Below are 18,278 nucleotides of genomic sequence, written 5' to 3'. Positions count from 1 at the left end.
CTGTCGGGCCGCAGGGAGGCTGGTCTGCGCTGCGCTGTGCAGGGAACAGAGCAAGCAGGGCCGTGGCGTTAACGAGACTGCCACGGGGGGAGGAAGAGAGGGAGGGAGCGAGGTAATACCCCGGCTCTTATTGTGACATGGCGGTTTCGTGCTAGCATGAAGACAAGCTGAAAGATCCCGTTTCTCTAAATGATTATCCAGAGTAGCCGAAGCAAGAGAAACAGAAAGATTAGGTAGAGGGTGTATGTGGCCGGCTATTTAACAGCAGTGCCCACTGCGCGGCACCGATCCTTATTATCGCAGGAATTCAAAAAGGCGCAGGTCCGACACGGAAGAACAACACAGGGGATCATTTGTTCTTATAATTACATATTGCACGATAAGATTACCGACCGAGCACGGGGAGAGTCCTGCAACACCAATAACTGCAAAAGCAACAAAACACACGTCTGGTAATTTAAAAAAAACAACAGCCTTTTTCTTCTGAATGTGTGTGTGTGAAGATCGTTCAAGGAGGAGCGGTGTTTCTTCATTGCTCGGCTGGATTAAGTGAAAGTGAGTGCGGACAGTGTGGGTCTGTGTTGTAGGTTCAGCTGGTTCCCTCATTGAAAATGCTCTTCCCTTTGCCGTGAGCAGCCACTTTGCTGCCGTCGCTACTGGTACCCGCTTGGAAAGTCATGAGCACCAGGGACCGGTCTTCCATTCCGACCCGCACACAGCAGCACAAACACCGCCTAACCAGCAGCACCAGCACCGCGACCTGCCCGGGCCGAGCGGCGCCCCGCTCGGAGTAACACTCGCCCGGCGCCAGGCGCCTAAACAGGGGGGGGAACAGACAACGCAGCAGCGGTGACTGCGAGGGATGCCAGTGAATTCGTGCAGGCACTTCTGACACCGGCCTCAAACAGACATGAGGTGAGATTGTAAGAAGCGATATGGAACAGTTTGTATAATGGTGTGCGTTTCTGATTTCGGGTGCATGTGTGAGGTGCACGCGTGTGCGTTATTTAATATTGCTGTGTTTAGTTCTTTCTTGTCAACCCCCCTTTGCCTTGCCTGCATTACTTCTATATGTGTGTGTGTGTGTGTTTGAATTGCAGTTGGTAATGTTTGAAGGAATTATGCAATACTGTACCTTATTTAATCATTTGGGGTCATTTGGCAGTGTTAGTTTGCAGTATATTTTATACTCATTTGATATCATAGGGTAATAATGTTGCATATTGTGTGTGTGTGTGTATATATATATATATATATAAATATGTGTGTGTGTGTGTGTGTGTGTGTGTGTGTGTGTATGTATATATATTGAACACACACACAATGATGGAGGTAAATTAATTATATAATTGGAAACTTTCTTTGATAAACTGGAATATAGTACAGTATTTGGGGTAATAAAGTTTATTTTGTTATTAAATATGTTTATTGCATGTGAATGGGCCCTAGTATTAAGTTGTTAAGTTAAATAGCGTTTTAGTGTGTGTGTATATATATAAATATAAATATTAGTGTGTGTGTGAGATGGACTGGTTGCTTGGAATAGAAATGGTTTCTCGCTTTGGATAACGGTGAAGACATTGCAATGCTAAAGCAATCTTGCACTACACGACTACACCGAGCACAGCCAGCCCTAAGACACAGTGTTTCGGACCCCTGTATCATGATCCTGCGCCTGTGAAAACCAGTCTCTCTGAATCAAGGCAGTGTTACCTTTTCTTTTAAAGTGATCGTAGCTACAGCACCAGATTCTTTATATCGCTTTGAGTTTGATTACGGTTGTCACAATTCACTCGACATAACTTGACCAACCAGGGACCGGGTTCCCCCTGATTGACTGCGGGCTTGCCCTGTAATGATGGGGTGTGGGCGGGGTTTCCCGCTTCAGGTTGGTGTGAGCCGAAGCAGGCCGAAGGTAATCGGTAGTCGCCGTCACTGCGGGTTGTACGCTTTTAAAACTGTCGTGCTAAAAGGACAGAATATCACTCTTTGTTTTGAACTGTGTTAATTGAAAATAGCCACCGCCTTAGCATTAGTTAAAATTAAGCTTTCCCTACATACCAGAAAAAGTTCAGAAAATGTCTGTCTATCCCTTCAATGTAGTTCGAGAGAGCAACTGTAATTGTAGCTGGCATTCATTTACAGACTCGGTTTTAGCATTTGAATTTTGGCGAGAAGAGCGTATTTTCTGATAATTCGTCCCAGAGGACGTGTTAGTCAGACAGGCCTGCGCTACAGTCACCCGCTCAAATAGAAACACAACGCAGCTCGATATTCAGGAAACGCTTCAGGACGGATCTGTGTGATCTGAAGTTTCACCAATCCCCAACATTGTTTTGTTCATGCAATCCAGATCGTTGTGCAACAGGATCAGACACACGCACTTTGTGAAAAGGGTTTTTCTGTGTGTAGTTCAGCCTAGTATATAGTGGATCTGAGAGCCAGTACATTCAATACAGTACAGTATAGAGAACTCAGTGCTGTGGATCTGAGAGCCAGCACATTCAATACAGTACAGTATAGAGAACTCAGCGCTGTGGATCTGAGAGCCAGCACATTCAATACAGTACAGTATAGAGAACTCAGTGCTGTGGATCTGAGAGCCAGCACATTCAATACAGTACAGTATAGAGAACTCAGTGCTGTGGATCTGAGAGCCAGCACATTCAATACAGTACAGTATAGAGAACTCAGTGCTGTGGATCTGAGAGCCAGCACATTCAATACAGTACAGTATAGAGAACTCAGTGCTGTGGATCTGAGAGCCAGCACATTCAATACAGTACAGTATAGAGAACTCAGCGCTGTGGATCTGAGAGCCAGCACATTCAATACAGTACAGTATAGAGAACTCAGTGCTGTGGATCTGAGAGCCAGCACATTCAATACAGTACAGTATAGAGAACTCAGCGCTGTGGATCTGAGAGCCAGCACATTCAATACAGTACAGTATAGAGAACTCAGCGCTGTGGATCTGAGAGCCAGCACATTCAATACAGTACAGTATAGAGAACTCAGCGCTGTGGATCTGAGAGCCAGCACATTCAATACAGTACAGTATAGAGAACTCAGCGCTGTGGATCTGAGAGCCAGCACATTCAATACAGTACAGTATAGAGAACTCAGTGCTGTGGATCTGAGAGCCAGCACATTCAATACAGTACAGTATAGAGAACTCAGCGCTGTGGATCTGAGAGCCAGCACATTCAATACAGTACAGTATAGAGAACTCAGCGCTGTGGATCTGAGAGCCAGCACATTCAATAGAGTACAGTATAGAGAACTCAGCGCTCTGGATCTGAGAGCCAGCACATTCAATAGAGTACAGTATAGAGAACTCAGCGCTGTGGATCTGAGAGCCAGCACATTCAATTCAATACAGTACAGTATAGAGAACTCAGCGCTGTGGATCTGAGAGCCAGCACATTCAATACAGTACAGTATAGAGAACTCAGCGCTGTGGATCTGAGAGCCAGCACATTCAATACAGTACAGTATAGAGAACTCAGCGCTGTGGATCTGAGAGCCAGCACATTCAATACAGTACAGTATAGAGAACTCAGCGCTGTGGATCTGAGAGCCAGCACATTCAATACAGTGCAGTATAGAGAACTCAGCGCTGTGGATCTGAGAGCCAGCACATTCAATACAGTGCAGTATAGAGAACTCAGCGCTGTGTATCTGAGAGCCAGCACATTCAATACAGTACAGTATAGAGAACTCAGCGCTGTGGATCTGAGAGCCAGCACATTCAATACAGTACAGTATAGAGAACTCAGCGCTGTGGATCTGAGAGCCAGCACATTCAATACAGTACAGTATAGAGAACTCAGCGCTGTGGATCTGAGAGCCAGCACATTCAATAGAGTACAGTATAGAGAACTCAGCGCTGTGGATCTGAGAGCCAGCACATTCAATACAGTACAGTATAGAGAACTCAGCGCTGTGGATCTGAGAGCCAGCACATTCAATACAGTACAGTATAGAGAACTCAGTGCTGTGGATCTGAGAGCCAGCACATTCAATACAGTACAGGAGTGAGGGAGTGTGGCTGCAGTGGAGAGACAGGCCACTGGGACTGAGGGAGTGTGGCTGCAGTGGAGAGACAGGGCACTGGGAGTGAGGGAGTGTGGCTGCAGTGGAGAGACAGGGCACTGGGAGTGAGGGAGTGTGGCTGCAGTGGAGAGACAGGGCACTGGGAGTGAGGGAGTGTGGCTGCATTGGAGAGACAGGGCACTGGGAGTGAGGGACTGTGGCTGCAGTGGAGAGACAGGCCACTGGGAGTGAGGGAGTGTGGCTGCAGTGGAGAGACAGGGCACTGGGAGTGAGGGAGTGTGGCTGCAGTGGAGAGACAGGGCACTGGGAGTGAGGGAGTGTGGCTGCAGTGGAGAGACAGGGCACTGGGAGTGAGGGAGTGTGGCTGCAGTGGAGAGACAGGGCACTGGGAGTGAGGGAGTGTGGCTGCAGTGGAGAGACAGGGCACTGGGAGTGAGGGAGTGTGGCTGCAGTGGAGAGACAGGGCACTGGGAGTGAGGGAGTGTGGCTGCAGTGGAGAGACAGGGCACTGGGAGTGAGGGAGTGTGGCTGCAGTGGAGAGACACGGGGCACTGGGAGTGAGGGAGTGTGGCTGCAGTGGAGAGACGGGGGTCTGGGAGTGTGGTTAAGTCTCTTCAGCCCATTCTCTCTCTCTCTCTGTTTACCATTTTGCTCTAGTTGGCGCCCTTCCCAGAATGCTTTGGAAAAGCTGTGATCTTCGACCCTGAGCGCAAACTGATCCCCACTCGTGGGCAGGGTGTACATGCTGTCACATGCAGTGCAAATTAACCCTTTATTATTATTATTATTTATTTATTTAACCTAATTTACAGAGAAAGGTGCCAGGGTGGTCGTGCGTTTCCTGCCGAGCGAATGCTTTGTGAATACAGCTGCCTCTGTGTCGCTGTACCGCACGGTGCAGGCTGCCCAGTCCCCCTGCACCAAGGCTCTCATTGAGAGGAGACGCGACTCTCCACTCATGATTTCAGTTTGACGTTTTGAAAAAGTGACGCTCGTAAAGTTTAGCTCGGATTTCTGTGTCTCGGTCTCTCAGCCTGTGACTTTTACTCCTGTATAAAGATAGCACAGCTTTCTTTATATTTCCAAGAGAGGATGAAAGGAAAACCTGATCGTTCACTTCATTGTGCCCTTTTAAAATAATAATTTTTGTGTTTTTCTGTAGTGTTGAAACATTAGCCAGATTGATATGAATTCAGAAGGGTGGCCAATGTGAATACAGCCATCATTTTATTAAAGAAGGGATCTAACAGCGTCTGCAGGGTGGGAATAAGACTCCTGTTGCATAGCAGTTTCACCCATTCCAGGTTTTGCTATGAGCTTGTCTAGCTACAGTGTACAGGTCACAAGCTCAGGTGTGTCTCATTAAAACCAGGAGTGGATCAAACCGCTCTGCAGTGGGAGTCTTGCTTCCACCCCTGGTCTGCGTGTCACTTTAGGGTTGGAGCCTATTTATGGAACAGTTCCAAGGTGGACCGTATTGTTCTAAGGATCCCTGCCAGGATGAAATCCTCTGCAAAGGGGTTGTATTGGAGGCGATCGTCTGTAAATGCAGATCTCGCAGGTCACTCCCCTCTCCATGCAGCATGTCTGGGAATCGCTAATCCAGCTGTCATGAAACATGGTATTAATTTAATACTTCGATCCTCCACTTTTTAGATAGGCCTAAATGAAATGAGATTCCTCTCCCTCTTTCCCTCGCTCCCTCCCAGCCCGGTAAACGCTCTTTGGAACTGATCATGTTTGCAGAAGCCTGTGTGATTGTTTTGTTCCCATGACAACCCCCCCTCCCTTTCAAAACACACACAAGCAGGATACTTCATGGAGCATGAGGACACACTGCCTCCCAGTCCCTCACCTCTAACCACTAGACCACACTGCCTCCCTCCCTCCCAGTCCCTCAGCTCTAACCACTAGACCACACTGCCTCCCTCCCTCCCAGTCCCTCAGCTCTAACCACTAGATCACACTGCCTCCCTCCCTCCCTCCCAGTCTCTCAGCTCTAACCACTAGACCACACTGCCTCCCTCCCTCCCAGTCCCTCAACTCTAACCACTAGCCCACACTGCCTCCCTCCCTCCCAGTCCCTCAGCTCTAACCACTAGACCACACTGCCTCCCTCCCTCCCTCCCAGTCTCTCAGCTCTAACCACTAGACCACACTGCCTCCCTCCCTCCCAGTCCCTCAGCTCTAACCACTAGACCACCTCCCTCCCTCCCAGTCCCACAGCTCTAACCACTAGACCGCCTCCCTCCCTCCCAGTCCCTCACCTCTAACCACTAGACCACACTGCCTCCCTCCCTCCCAGTCCCTCAGCTCTAACCACTAGACCACACTGCCTCTCTCCCTCCCAGTCCCTCAGCTCTAACCACTAGACCGCCTCCCTCCCTCCCAGTCCCTCAGCTCTAACCACTAGACCACACTGCCTCCCTCCCTCCCAGTCCCTCAGCTCTAACCACTAGACCACACTGCCTCCCTCCCTCCCAGTCTCTCAGCTCTAACCACTAGACCACCCCGCCTCCACTAGACATCAGTACACATTACAAGATCTTCAGATTTTGTCTCTGTGTGTTTTCTTGTTGTTTTTCAGCTGAAGAAACAGATTAATTGTTTTACACACTCACTCACGCACACACTCACACACACACTCACACACACACTCACACACACACTAACTCCTGATGTAGAGAACAGGCCCTGGCAGGATGGAGCTGACCTGTAGTAACCTTTTGTTCTGAGTGAGTCCATCTCTCTCCCCTGCGACTTAGTGGAGAGATAAACAAGAGACTGACTTCGAGAGAAGGAGTGAGGGAGCAGGAGGACTGAGAAGGAGGGAAAGAAGGATAAGAGGAAAAGTGAAAGTGGTAGCTTTCTCACCCTCCCGCTCCTCTCGCCTCTGCTCCGGTCCCTCTCTCCCCCCTGCTCCTCTCCCCTCCCCTCTGCTCCGGTCCCTCTCTCCCCCCTGCTCCTCTCCCCTCCCCTCTGCTCCGATCCCTCTCTCCCCCTGCTCCTGTCCTCTCCTCTCCTTCCTGCTGCCCTCCTCTCTGCTCCAGTCCCTCTCTCCTCCCTGCTCCCCTCCCCTCTGCTCCAGTCCCTCTCTCCTCCCTGCTCCCCTCCCCTCTGCTCCGGTCCCTCTCTCTCCTCTCCTTTCCCCTCCCCTCTGCTCCTCTCCCCTCCCCTCCCCTTCCCTCTGCTCCGGTCCCTCTCTCCCCCCTGCTCCTATCTCTCTCTCTCCTCTCTCTCCAATATATTTCCAGCGCTCTGTTCTGTTCGCAGTGTGCTGCTCTCGTGTGTCTCTTTTAGGAACTTGAGCAGATGGTTGGAGGTTTAAGAAGAGTAGTGGAGGGGAGGGGGGTTCGGAGTGAGTGAGGGAGGGGAAGGGGGGACTGGGATATTTATAGACTGGATTAACCCCTCGACTCCCCAGCTCCTGCACCGACTCAGCTGTGCTCTCCACTCCCTGCCCCCTCCCCCCCAATACTAAACTAATATTAAACACGTTTCTAGGTAGTGGACATGTTTTTAACTCCTCAGAAAAGCCATTGTAAGCTACCCTCCATCACATGTGCGTCCTCAATTGCTGCAGCATGTATTGGAGTGTAAGGCAGTGTGCTCACAGCATCCGATTGTAGACATGGCAGAGAAATATTGAACATGAACTCCATTGTCTCGCGTGGTACACTCACTGCTGTGCAAACACATCAAGGGTTGTAAGAACATAACAATACGTGACGCCGCGGCACATGAGAAACTCAAAGACGTCGCAGCCAGGATCGGGGGCCGCGCCTGGTTTTCAGTTTGTTCAGCTGCTTTAATTTTGAAGTCAGTTTTAACGGAGTAACAGCGACTTCAATTGAAGTAATGTGTTGCCACTGTGAGAATCCACTCCCTGCTCTAGCAAGCAGACTGTCTTCCTCAAAGAATCGCAGGCATGCTGCAACAAGACGGGGTGCATTCCTCCACCCTCTCTCCTCCACTCTTTCACTCGTCCACTCCCTCCCTCCCTCCCTCCCTGTCTGACAAAAGACTGAGAGTCAGGGACGCATCGGGCAACTGAAGCAAACTCATTGTGTTCCTAACTTGGCAAGTTCAGCTACATTTTCACAATACCACCCTCCCTCTCCTTCGTCTCCTCCCTTTCTCTCTCTCTCAGTGATTCTCTCTAAAAAACAGCTCAACCTCCTTGCCTCTCCTTCTGTCCTTCCTGAACACCAGCCTTCCCCCCCCCCTCTCTCTCTCTCTCTCTCTCTCTCTCTCATAATTTCTTGTCTTCTGTTTCATCAGCTAGTGTTGCATTACAGTAGCAGTGTGGTTTTGTGTGTAACAAAACTACCCCAGTTGAACTTCCTTTGGGGGTGAGTTTTCAAAGTGGGTGTGTGTGTCTCCTTGGTGGGGTATATACTGTGGGTGTGAGCGAGGGAGGTCACCGACACAAACGGGCAAGGTGGGACGTCCTGGAAAGCCTTGTCGATTTGTCACAATCCGCATCAGAGCTTTAGAAGCTTCGAAACAGTTCAATGACTCCTCTTTTTTTTTTTTCCTGTTCAGTTTCTTTTATTTCTAGTTGATCTGCTTTATCAAGCTGAAGTCCAGCGCTGCGTCCCTGAGTGGGAGCGAGGGTGGAGCCGGGAGAGCGGTGTAGTCTTACATTATTCTATCGGAGAGGCAGGGAGGGAGTGTCGCTGCGTCAGCCAGGCAGCCTCTCTGAGGCCCTTGTTTGTTTCTCGTTGTCCCGCTGGCGTGTTAAGGTTTTAAAGGTGAGGCTGTGGTCACGTGACGCAGTGACACCAGCCTTCCTGTATTGTTCCGCCTGGGTGTAACCTTTGTACCCTGTCGTGTTATGGGATGGATTGGTAGAAGCAGACTTTAAGGGGACCTGTGCTAGTCTGTCTGCTGAAGCCTTGGTTTGCAGTAGTATGAAGTAAGGGGGAGTCGTTGTCTAATTGCTCTAGCTGCAGCCTCACGCTCACCACATGGGGAAACTCTCTAGTTTTACTACTCCATCTCTTTCCCTCGGGAAACTACCGGGCTATAAATATCAGCCAGCTCTAAAAATAAGTAGCTGGTGCCGTAGCGAGCTACGTGATTAATTGCTAGAGTGTGGAGAGAGAGAGAGGCGCACTGAGTCCCTCCCTTTCTCGCTGGCTCTCTCTCTCGCTGTCTGGTGTGTATGTGGTGGAAACTCTGGACATGCAGAGGCACACTGAGTCCTCTTTCTCTCTCTCTCGCTGTCTCTCTGTGGAGTGGAGACTCTGGATATGCAGAGGCACACTGAGTCCTCTCTCTCGCTGTCTCTCTGTGGAGTGGAGACTCTGGATATGCAGAGGCACACTGAGTCCTCTTTCTCTCTCTCTCGTTGTCTCTCTGTGGAGTGGAGACTCTGCACATGCAGGGGCACAGTGAGTCCCCTCTCTCTCTCTCTCTCTCTGTGGAGTGGAGACTCTGGATATGCAGGGGCACAGTGAGTTCACTCTCTCTCTCTCTCTGTGGAGTGGAGACTCTGGACATGCAGAGGCACACTGAGTCCTCTTTCTCTCTCTCTCGTTGTCTCTCTGTGGAGTGGAGACTCTGCACATGCAGGGGCACAGTGAGTCCCCTCTCTCTCTCTCTCTCTCTGTGGAGTGGAGACTCTGGATATGCAGGGGCACAGTGAGTTCACTCTCTCTCTCTCTCTGTGGAGTGGAGACTCTGCACATGCAGGGGCACAGTGAGTCCCCTCTCTCTCTCTCTCTGTGGAGTGGAGACTCTGCACATGCAGGGGCACAGTGAGTCCCCTCTCTCTCTCTCTGTGGAGTGGAGACTCTGGATATGCAGGGGCACAGTGAGTCCCCTCTCTCTCTCTCTCTGTGGAGTGGAGACTCTGGATATGCAGGGGCACAGTGAGTCCCCTCTCTCTCTCTCTGTGGAGTGGAGACTCTGGATATGCAGGGGCACAGTGAGTCCCCTCTCTCTCTCTCTGTGGAGTGGAGACTCTGGATATGCAGGGGCACAGTGAGTTCACTCTCTCTCTCTCTCTGTGGAGTGGAGACTCTGCACATGCAGGGGCACAGTGAGTCCCCTCTCTCTCTCTCTCTGTGGAGTGGAGACTCTGCACATGCAGGGGCACAGTGAGTCCCCTCTCTCTCTCTCTGTGGAGTGGAGACTCTGGATATGCAGGGGCACAGTGAGTCCCCTCTCTCTCTCTCTCTCTGTGGAGTGGAGACTCTGGATATGCAGGGGCACAGTGAGTCCCCTCTCTCTCTCTCTGTGGAGTGGAGACTCTGGATATGCAGGGGCACAGTGAGTCCCCTCTCTCTCTCTCTGTGGAGTGGAGACTCTGGATATGCAGGGGCACAGTGAGTCCCCTCTCTCTCTCTCTGTGGAGTGGAGACTCTGGATATGCAGGGGCACAGTGAGTTCCCTCTCTCTCTCTCTCTGTGGAGTGGAGACTCTGCACATGCAGGGGCACAGTGAGTCCCCTCTCTCTCTCTCTCTGTGAAGTGGAGACTCTGGATATGCAGAGGCACAGTGAGTTCCCTCTCTCTCTCTCTCTGTGGAGTGGAGACTCTGGATATGCAGAGGCACAGTGAGTTCCCTCTCTCTCTCTCTCTGTGGAGTGGAGACTCTGGATATGCAGGGGCACACCGAGTCCCCTCTCCCTCTGGAAACAGATTTAAACATGTTTGTAACACATTAACACAGACAGGCACGGTGACACACAGACTGAGACGCACACAATGTGTCACGGGGAAGCACGAATGAGTCAGTGGTGTGCAGCTGGGCCTGCGTTTGCTAGCCAGGGAGTGGAGGAGTGGGAGGATAGAAAGACAGACATTACACCAGCTTCTGAGAGGCCCCTATGAGGTGCTCAAGGCCGGCGAGTTTAGTTTCGTTTCATTTAGAGGTGCACCGATAAGATTTTCTTGGCTGATACCGATAGCCGATGATTATCTACCGATATCAGCCATACCGATAATAAATAGACAGTGCAGGTAAACTAACAGAACAATTTAGGGCCTATATTTAAGCTGTTTTATAATTATGCAAGTTAAACAATTAACAGATATCGTTTATTTGTTGTATTTGACAAAAACGAACAGGTGTTGCATTTACTTCAGAAAATAAACACAGAGTGACGTAGTATTATACTGTGTGCTGGACAGCAAGTTATACATTTATTTTACGACATAGTCACACAAAAATAGCACTTTGCGTTGGTACTGGTAAAAACACTTCTGTAGAAAAAATATATAACATGACTTTTTTTTTTATAGACTTGCTGTCAAGTGTTGCGTATTATAACTTCGACCTATGCGGTACAGTTGAAAAAAAATGGATTAAGACATGTCAACTACAACAACGTTCATTAGATTCTTATTTAGCACACACTGCTTAAAAATGCAGGCCAACCTCAACTGTTCACGTAATCAAAAACATGAAACTATCCGGTTACGAAATTCAGTCAAACTTGAATTTCTTTTACTAAACAAGACGGCACGGTAATTAAGACCAGCTTCAAAATGGTGCCTAATACACCCCCAACGTTGCTGTTGTAGTCTTGGTTTTAAAAAAGTGCTTTTCAGCTAAACTGTTTGCGTTCAAGGATTTGATGGTGAGCTACGGAGCAGGACCTGAGGGGATGCCAAGCTGCCAGAGAGAGAGACGGAGCAGAGGCAGAACTGTAACTAACCACGCATCGATGCTGCATTTGAACAATAATTTGCGTGGTTAATACTATTTTCTTACGAATAAGAAATACCCCTGTATTTATTACAGTTTTGTTTGCCTGAAACCAACCACAAAGCATTACTTAGGGTGAATGTTAGTCTGGTAACTGTATAGACTGCATTGTCCTGCTCTGAGAGCTGCGGTCATGTCCTGCTGTGAGAGCTGCGGTCATGTCCTGCTCTGAGAGCTGCTGTCATGTCTTGCTCTGAGAGCTGCTGTCATGTCCTGCTCTGAGAGGTGTGCAGTGAGAGCTGCGGTCATGTCCTGCTGTGAGAGCTGCTGTCATGTCTTGCTCTGAGAGCTGCTGTCATGTCCTGCTGTGAGAGCTGCGGTCATGTCCTGCAATGAGAGGTGTGCAGTGAGAGCTGCTGTCATGTCCTGCTGTGAGAGCTGTGGTCATGTCCTGCTGTGAGAGGTGTGCAGTGAGAGCTGCTGTCATGTCCTGCTCTGAGAGCTGCTGTCATGTCCTGCTGTGAGAGCTGTGGTCATGTCCTGCTGTGAGAGGTGTGCAGTGAGAGCTGCTGTCATGTCCTGCTCTGAGAGGTGTGCAGTGAGAGCTGCTGTCATGTCCTGCTCTGAGAGCTGCTGTCATGTCCTGCTGTGAGAGCTGTGGTCATGTCCTGCTGTGAGAGGTGTGCAGTGAGAGCTGCTGTCATGTCCTGCTCTGAGAGGTGTGCAGTGAGAGCTGCTGTCATGTCCTGCTCTGAGAGCTGCTGTCATGTCCTGCTCTGAGAGCTGCTGTCATGTCCTGCTCTGAGAGCTGTGGTCATGTCCTGCTGTGAGAGGTGTGCAGTGAGAGCTGCTGTCATGTCCTGCTCTGAGAGGTGTGCAGTGAGAGCTGCTGTCATGTCCTGCTCTGAGAGCTGCTGTCATGTCCTGCTCTGAGAGGTGTGCAGTGAGAGCTGCTGTCATGTCCTGCTGTGAGAGCTGCGGTCATGTCCTGCTGTGAGAGGTGTGCAGTGAGAGCTGCTGTCATGTCCTGCTGTGAGAGGTGTGCAGTGAGAGCTGCTGTCATGTCCTGCTGTGAGAGGTGTGCAGTGAGAGCTGCGGTCATGTCCTGCTCTGAGAGGTGTGCAGTGAGAGCTGCGGTCATGTCCTGCTGTGAGAGCTGCTGTCATGTCCTGCTGTGAGAGGTGTGCAGTGAGAGCTGCTGTCATGTCCTGCTCTGAGAGGTGTGCAGTGAGAGCTGCGGTCATGTCCTGCTCTGAGAGGTGTGCAGTGAGAGCTGCGGTCATGTCCTGCTGTGAGAGCTGCTGTCATGTCCTGCTCTGAGAGGTGTGCTGTGAGAGCTGCGGTCATGTCCTGCTCTGAGAGGTGCTGTCATGTCCTGCTCTGAGAGGTGTGCAGTGAGAGCTGCGGTCATGTCCTGCTCTGAGAGGTGTGCAGTGAGAGCTGCGGTCATGTCCTGCTGTGAGAGCTGCTGTCATGTCCTGCTCTGAGAGGTGTGCAGTGAGAGCTGCTTTGTTTCAGCTTGATGGTTGAACCTGAAGGACAGGTTTGAGAGCTGCAGTGTGTGGGTGGATGTGTGAGAGAGAGGAGAGGGGGGAGGAGAGGAGTAGACAGATGACATCTCTTTTAAACTTGTGCCCTATTATTCTATAATATATGTTCGGGGGCTGAAGTAGAAATATGACATTGACTTGTAGTTTATAAAGGATAATTTAAAACCTAAAGCTGCCCATGTCTCCAACCCCAACCCAAGCTCCAACCTTAACCCAACCCTAACTCGAACCTTAACCACTTTGGTCCTATTTTAGTGGACTTTTAGACCCCAGGATTTCATTTTGTGGAAGCCAGCGAATGTCTCTTAGGGCCTCGGTTGTGAACCAGCCGTCCCTGTGTCGACTGGCTGATTTAATTCAGCTTTCACTGTAGATGTATGAATAGCCGTTCTGAACCGTGTGCTGTCTGTAACCTGACTCCCAGTGACGCAGTCTGGAGGAGGGGGTTTCATGTTCAGGTTTGTGAGTCTCCGGCTCTGACCTGACTCAACATGTGCCACTTCCTGTGAGGAGGGCTGTGGGTGTGGCCTCAGCTCCCCAGCGCTGTCATTACCAGCACCTTAATAATAATGAGCACGAGTCTAAACACTCCATTCTCAGCTCTCCAGCGCTGTCATTACCAGCACCTTAATAATAATGAGCACGAGTCTAAACACTCCATTCTCAGCTCTCCAGCGCTGTCATTACCAGCACCTTAATAATAATGAGCACTAGTCTAAACACTCCATTCTCAGCTCTCCAGCGCTGTCATTACCAGCACCTTAATAATAATGAACACGAGTCTAAACACTCCATTCTCAGCTCTCCAGCGCTGTCATTACCAGCACCTTAATAATAATGAGCACGAGTCTAAACACTCCATTCTCAGCTCTCCAGCGCTGTCATTACCAGCAACTTAATAATAATGAGCACTAGAAGTTGCAGTAATAAAAACTGAAACAGCCACATTATAAAACACCAGATTTCTTTCTTTCTTTCTTTCTCTCTCCTCTTTCTTTCTCTCCTCTTTCTTTCTTTCTCTCTCCTCCACTCTCTCCCTCTCTCTGTCTCTATCTCCCTCTCTGTCTCTCTCTTTCTCCTGCCTCTCCTCTCTCTCTCCTCTCTCACTCTCTCCCTCTCCCTCCCCCTCTCTCTCTCTCTCTCTCTCTCTGTTCCTCTCCTCTCTCTCTCTCTCGTTTACCCTGACGGGTGCAATTAGCAGTCCGCTCTAAATTGCCTCCCTTCAGCTGCAGACAGGCTGGTCCCTGCAGTATAATTGAATACTGACCCCCTGCACTGGCAGACTCACCCCTGCCGGCTAATTCACTCTCCGGGGGAGCGGCGCTGTGGTGGGGTTCTCCACGGCACAGAGAGAGGGAGCGGTGTGTGTCAGACTGTGTGTCAGACTGTGTTTACAGCGGAGTGTCAGGGAGGACAGATTTGGGACTGTAGTTTTATAATTCTACAGTTCAGTCAACAAAGTTTGACATCAGGGTAGTCAATCCAGCGAATTCAGCGGGAAGGGGGTGTGCAGGGGGTGCAAAACTACATTCAAAAGAGAAATTGTGGTGCTCCAGTGCAAAAATATCTGTGTGTGTGTGTTCGAAAAAAACAAACCGTGGATCATCAAAGTAACTGCCCAGAGCAGGACTGCATTGCCAAGGACATGTTGCGTGTCTGTCCCTGTGCTGGACCCCAGCACGGTCCCACTCCTAAAGGACAGTTGGCAGCTGTTCAGTAGGAAAAAAAAATTAAACAGGTGAGGAAAGGGTTAAAGTTCGGAGCCCAGAGAGCGAGAGAATGAAAGCAGACTCCAGGAATGTAATTGAGTTCCTGTGGTTTGAGGCTCCAACACAGCCGATTGGCTCCTGTCTGAGGGGGAGGGGCCTGGAGTCCTGGGAACAGAGACTGTGATCACATGACTCCCGCTCGCCCCGCCCCCAGCTTCTATTCACAGATCTGTGCGGAATGGTGGAGGCGCTCTTATTTCATCAGCAGGGTACGGTGAGGAACAGGTAGGCTCAAGATGATGTACTGAAACATAATACGAGCGAGAGGAGGCCACTCAGCCAATCGGTCTCGTCCGGTTCCTAGTTGCTGATCGGTCTCGACACTGTCAGCTCGGGTCTTAAAGGATCCCAGTGATTCAGCAACAGCAGTGTGGCCAGGTAACCCTACCCTCACCCCTGTCCCTCTGTCCAGAGTCAATCTGCATTTCATTTCCACACTGTGTGTCCTCTGTGCCTTGGTTTCTGTGCTGTGCTTAAAATATTGGTTAGGCTTAACTGTGCCAACTCCTTGTATGATCTGAAAGACTTCAGTCAAGTCTCACCTAATTCTTCTTGGTTCGACTGTCTCGCCTCTCTTCTGTATTCAGAGTGCAGCGCAGTGTTGTGAGGGCTGCCTCGCCTCTCTTCTGTATTCAGAGTGCAGCACAGTGTTGTGAGGGCTGCCTCGCCTCTCTTCTATATTCAGAGTGCAGCGCAGTGTTGTGAGGGCTGCCTCGCCTCTCTTCTGTATTCAGAGTGCAGCACAGTGTTGTGAGGGCTGCCTCGCCTCTCTTCTATATTCAGAGTGCAGCGCAGTGTTGTGAGGGCTGCCTCGCCTCTCTTCTGTATTCAGAGTGCAGCACAGTTGTGAGGGCTGCCTCGCCTCTCTTCTATATTCAGAGTGCAGCGCAGTGTTGTGAGGGCTGCCTCGCCTCTCTTCTGTATTCAGAGTGCAGCGCAGTGTTGTGAGGGCTGCCTCGCCTCTCTTCTATATTCAGAGTGCAGCGCAGTGTTGTGAGGGCTGCCTCGCCTCTCTTCTATATTCAGAGTGCAGCGCAGTGTTGTGAGGGCTGCCTCGCCTCTCTTCTGTATTCAGAGTGCAGCGCAGTGTTGTGAGGGCTGCCTCGCCTCTCTTCTGTATTCACAGAGTGCAGTGCAGTGTTGTGAGGGCTGCCTCGCCTCTCTTCTGTATTCAGAGTGCAGCGCAGTGTCGTGAGAGCTGCCTCGCCTCTCTTCTGTATTCAGAGTGCAGTGCAGTGTTGTGAGAGCTGCCTCGCCTCTCTTCTGTATTCAGAGTGCAGCGCAGTGTCGTGAGAGCTGCCTCGCCTCTCTTCTGTATTCACAGTGCAGCGCAGTGTCGTGAGAGCTGCCTCGCCTCTCTTCTGTATTCAGAGTGCAGCGCAGTGTTGTGAGGGCTGCCTCGCCTCTCTTCTGTATTCACAGAGTGCAGTGCAGTGTTGTGAGGGCTGCCTCACCTCTCTTCTGTATTCAGAGTGCAGTGCAGTGTTGTGAGGGCTGCCTCGCCTCTCTTCTGTATTCAGAGTGCAGTGCAGTGTTGTGAGGGCTGCCTCACCTCTCTTCTGTATTCACAGAGTGCAGTGCAGTGTTGTGAGGGCTGCCTCGCCTCTCTTCTGTATTCACAGAGTGCAGTGCAGTGTTGTGAGGGCTGCCTCGCCTCTCTTCTGTATTCAGAGTGCAGCGCAGTGTTGTGAGGGCTGCCTCGCCTCTCTTCTGTATTCAGAGTGCAGTGTTGTGAGGGCTGCCTCGCCTCTCTTCTGTATTCAGAGTGCAGCGCAGTGTTGTGAGGGCTGCCTCGCCTCTCTTCTGTATTCACAGAGTGCAGCGCAGTGTTGTGAGGGCTGCCTCGCCTCTCTTCTGTATTCACAGAGTGCAGTGCAGTGTCGTGAGGGCTGCCTCGCCTCTCTTCTGTATTCACAGAGTGCAGTGCAGTGTCGTGAGGGCTGCCTCGCCTCTCTTCTGTATTCACAGAGTGCAGCGCAGTGTTGTGAGGGCTGCCTCGCCTCTCTTCTGTATTCAGAGTGCAGTGCAGTGTTGTGAGGGCTGCCTCGCCTCTCTTCTGTATTCAGAGTGCAGTGTTGTGAGGGCTGCCTCACCTCTCTTCTGTATTCAGAGTGCAGTGTTGTGAGGGCTGCCTCGCCTCTCTTCTGTATTCACAGAGTGCAGTGCAGTGTTGTGAGGGCTGCCTCGCCTCTCTTCTGTATTCAGAGTGCAGTGTTGTGAGGGCTGCCTCACCTCTCTTCTGTATTCACAGAGTGCAGTGCAGTGTTGTGAGGGCTGCCTCGCCTCTCTTCTGTATTCAGAGTGCAGTGTTGTGAGGGCTGCCTCGCCTCTCTTCTGTATTCAGAGTGCAGTGTTGTGAGGGCTGGCTCACCTCTCTTCTGTATTCAGAGTGCAGTGTTGTGAGGGCTGCCTCGCCTCTCTTCTGTATTCACAGAGTGCAGTGCAGTGTTGTGAGGGCTGCCTCGCCTCTCTTCTGTATTCAGAGTGCAGTGTTGTGAGGGCTGCCTCACCTCTCTTCTGTATTCACAGAGTGCAGCGCAGTGTTGTGAGGGCTGCCTCGCCTCTCTTCTGTATTCACAGAGTGCAGTGCAGTGTCGTGAGGGCTGCCTCGCCTCTCTTCTGTATTCACAGAGTGCAGTGCAGTGTCGTGAGGGCTGCCTCGCCTCTCTTCTGTATTCACAGAGTGCAGCGCAGTGTTGTGAGGGCTGCCTCGCCTCTCTTCTGTATTCACAGAGTGCAGTGCAGTGTCGTGAGGGCTGCCTCGCCTCTCTTCTGTATTCACAGAGTGCAGCGCAGTGTTGTGAGGGCTGCCTCGCCTATCTTCTGTATTCAGAGTGCAGTGCAGTGTTGTGAGGGCTGCCTCGCCTCTCTTCTGTATTCAGAGTGCAGTGTTGTGAGGGCTGCCTCACCTCTCTTCTGTATTCAGAGTGCAGTGTTGTGAGGGCTGCCTCGCCTCTCTTCTGTATTCACAGAGTGCAGTGCAGTGTTGTGAGGGCTGCCTCGCCTCTCTTCTGTATTCAGAGTGCAGTGTTGTGAGGGCTGCCTCACCTCTCTTCTGTATTCACAGAGTGCAGTGCAGTGTTGTGAGGGCTGCCTCGCCTCTCTTCTGTATTCAGAGTGCAGTGTTGTGAGGGCTGCCTCGCCTCTCTTCTGTATTCAGAGTGCAGTGTTGTGAGGGCTGGCTCACCTCTCTTCTGTATTCAAAGTGCAGTGTTGTGAGGGCTGCCTCGCCTCTCCTGTATTCACA

The 18,278-nt window shown here is 50.8% G+C and overlaps 1 protein-coding gene across 3 annotated transcripts in view; it reads left to right on the top strand.

Moving 5' to 3' along the window:
* LOC117966530 (B-cell CLL/lymphoma 9-like protein) overlaps positions 1-18,278 on the top strand; it is a 32,268-nt gene continuing 13,990 nt past the window's right edge. The window contains exon 1 of one of the 3 annotated variants that reach the window (XM_059009427.1): positions 1-915. The gene's annotated coding sequence lies outside the window, so the exon portion shown is untranslated. The remainder of the gene's footprint in view (positions 916-18,278) is intronic. The other 2 variants (XM_059009426.1, XM_059009428.1) reach the window with 2 other exon arrangements.

The sequence above is a fragment of the Acipenser ruthenus genome, chromosome 39 (genome assembly GCF_902713425.1).
Source record: "Acipenser ruthenus chromosome 39, fAciRut3.2 maternal haplotype, whole genome shotgun sequence".
Lineage (NCBI taxonomy): Eukaryota > Metazoa > Chordata > Actinopteri > Acipenseriformes > Acipenseridae > Acipenser > Acipenser ruthenus.
Note: the sequence above shows the minus strand (reverse complement) of the source record. Positions and strands in the feature narration are given on the sequence as shown.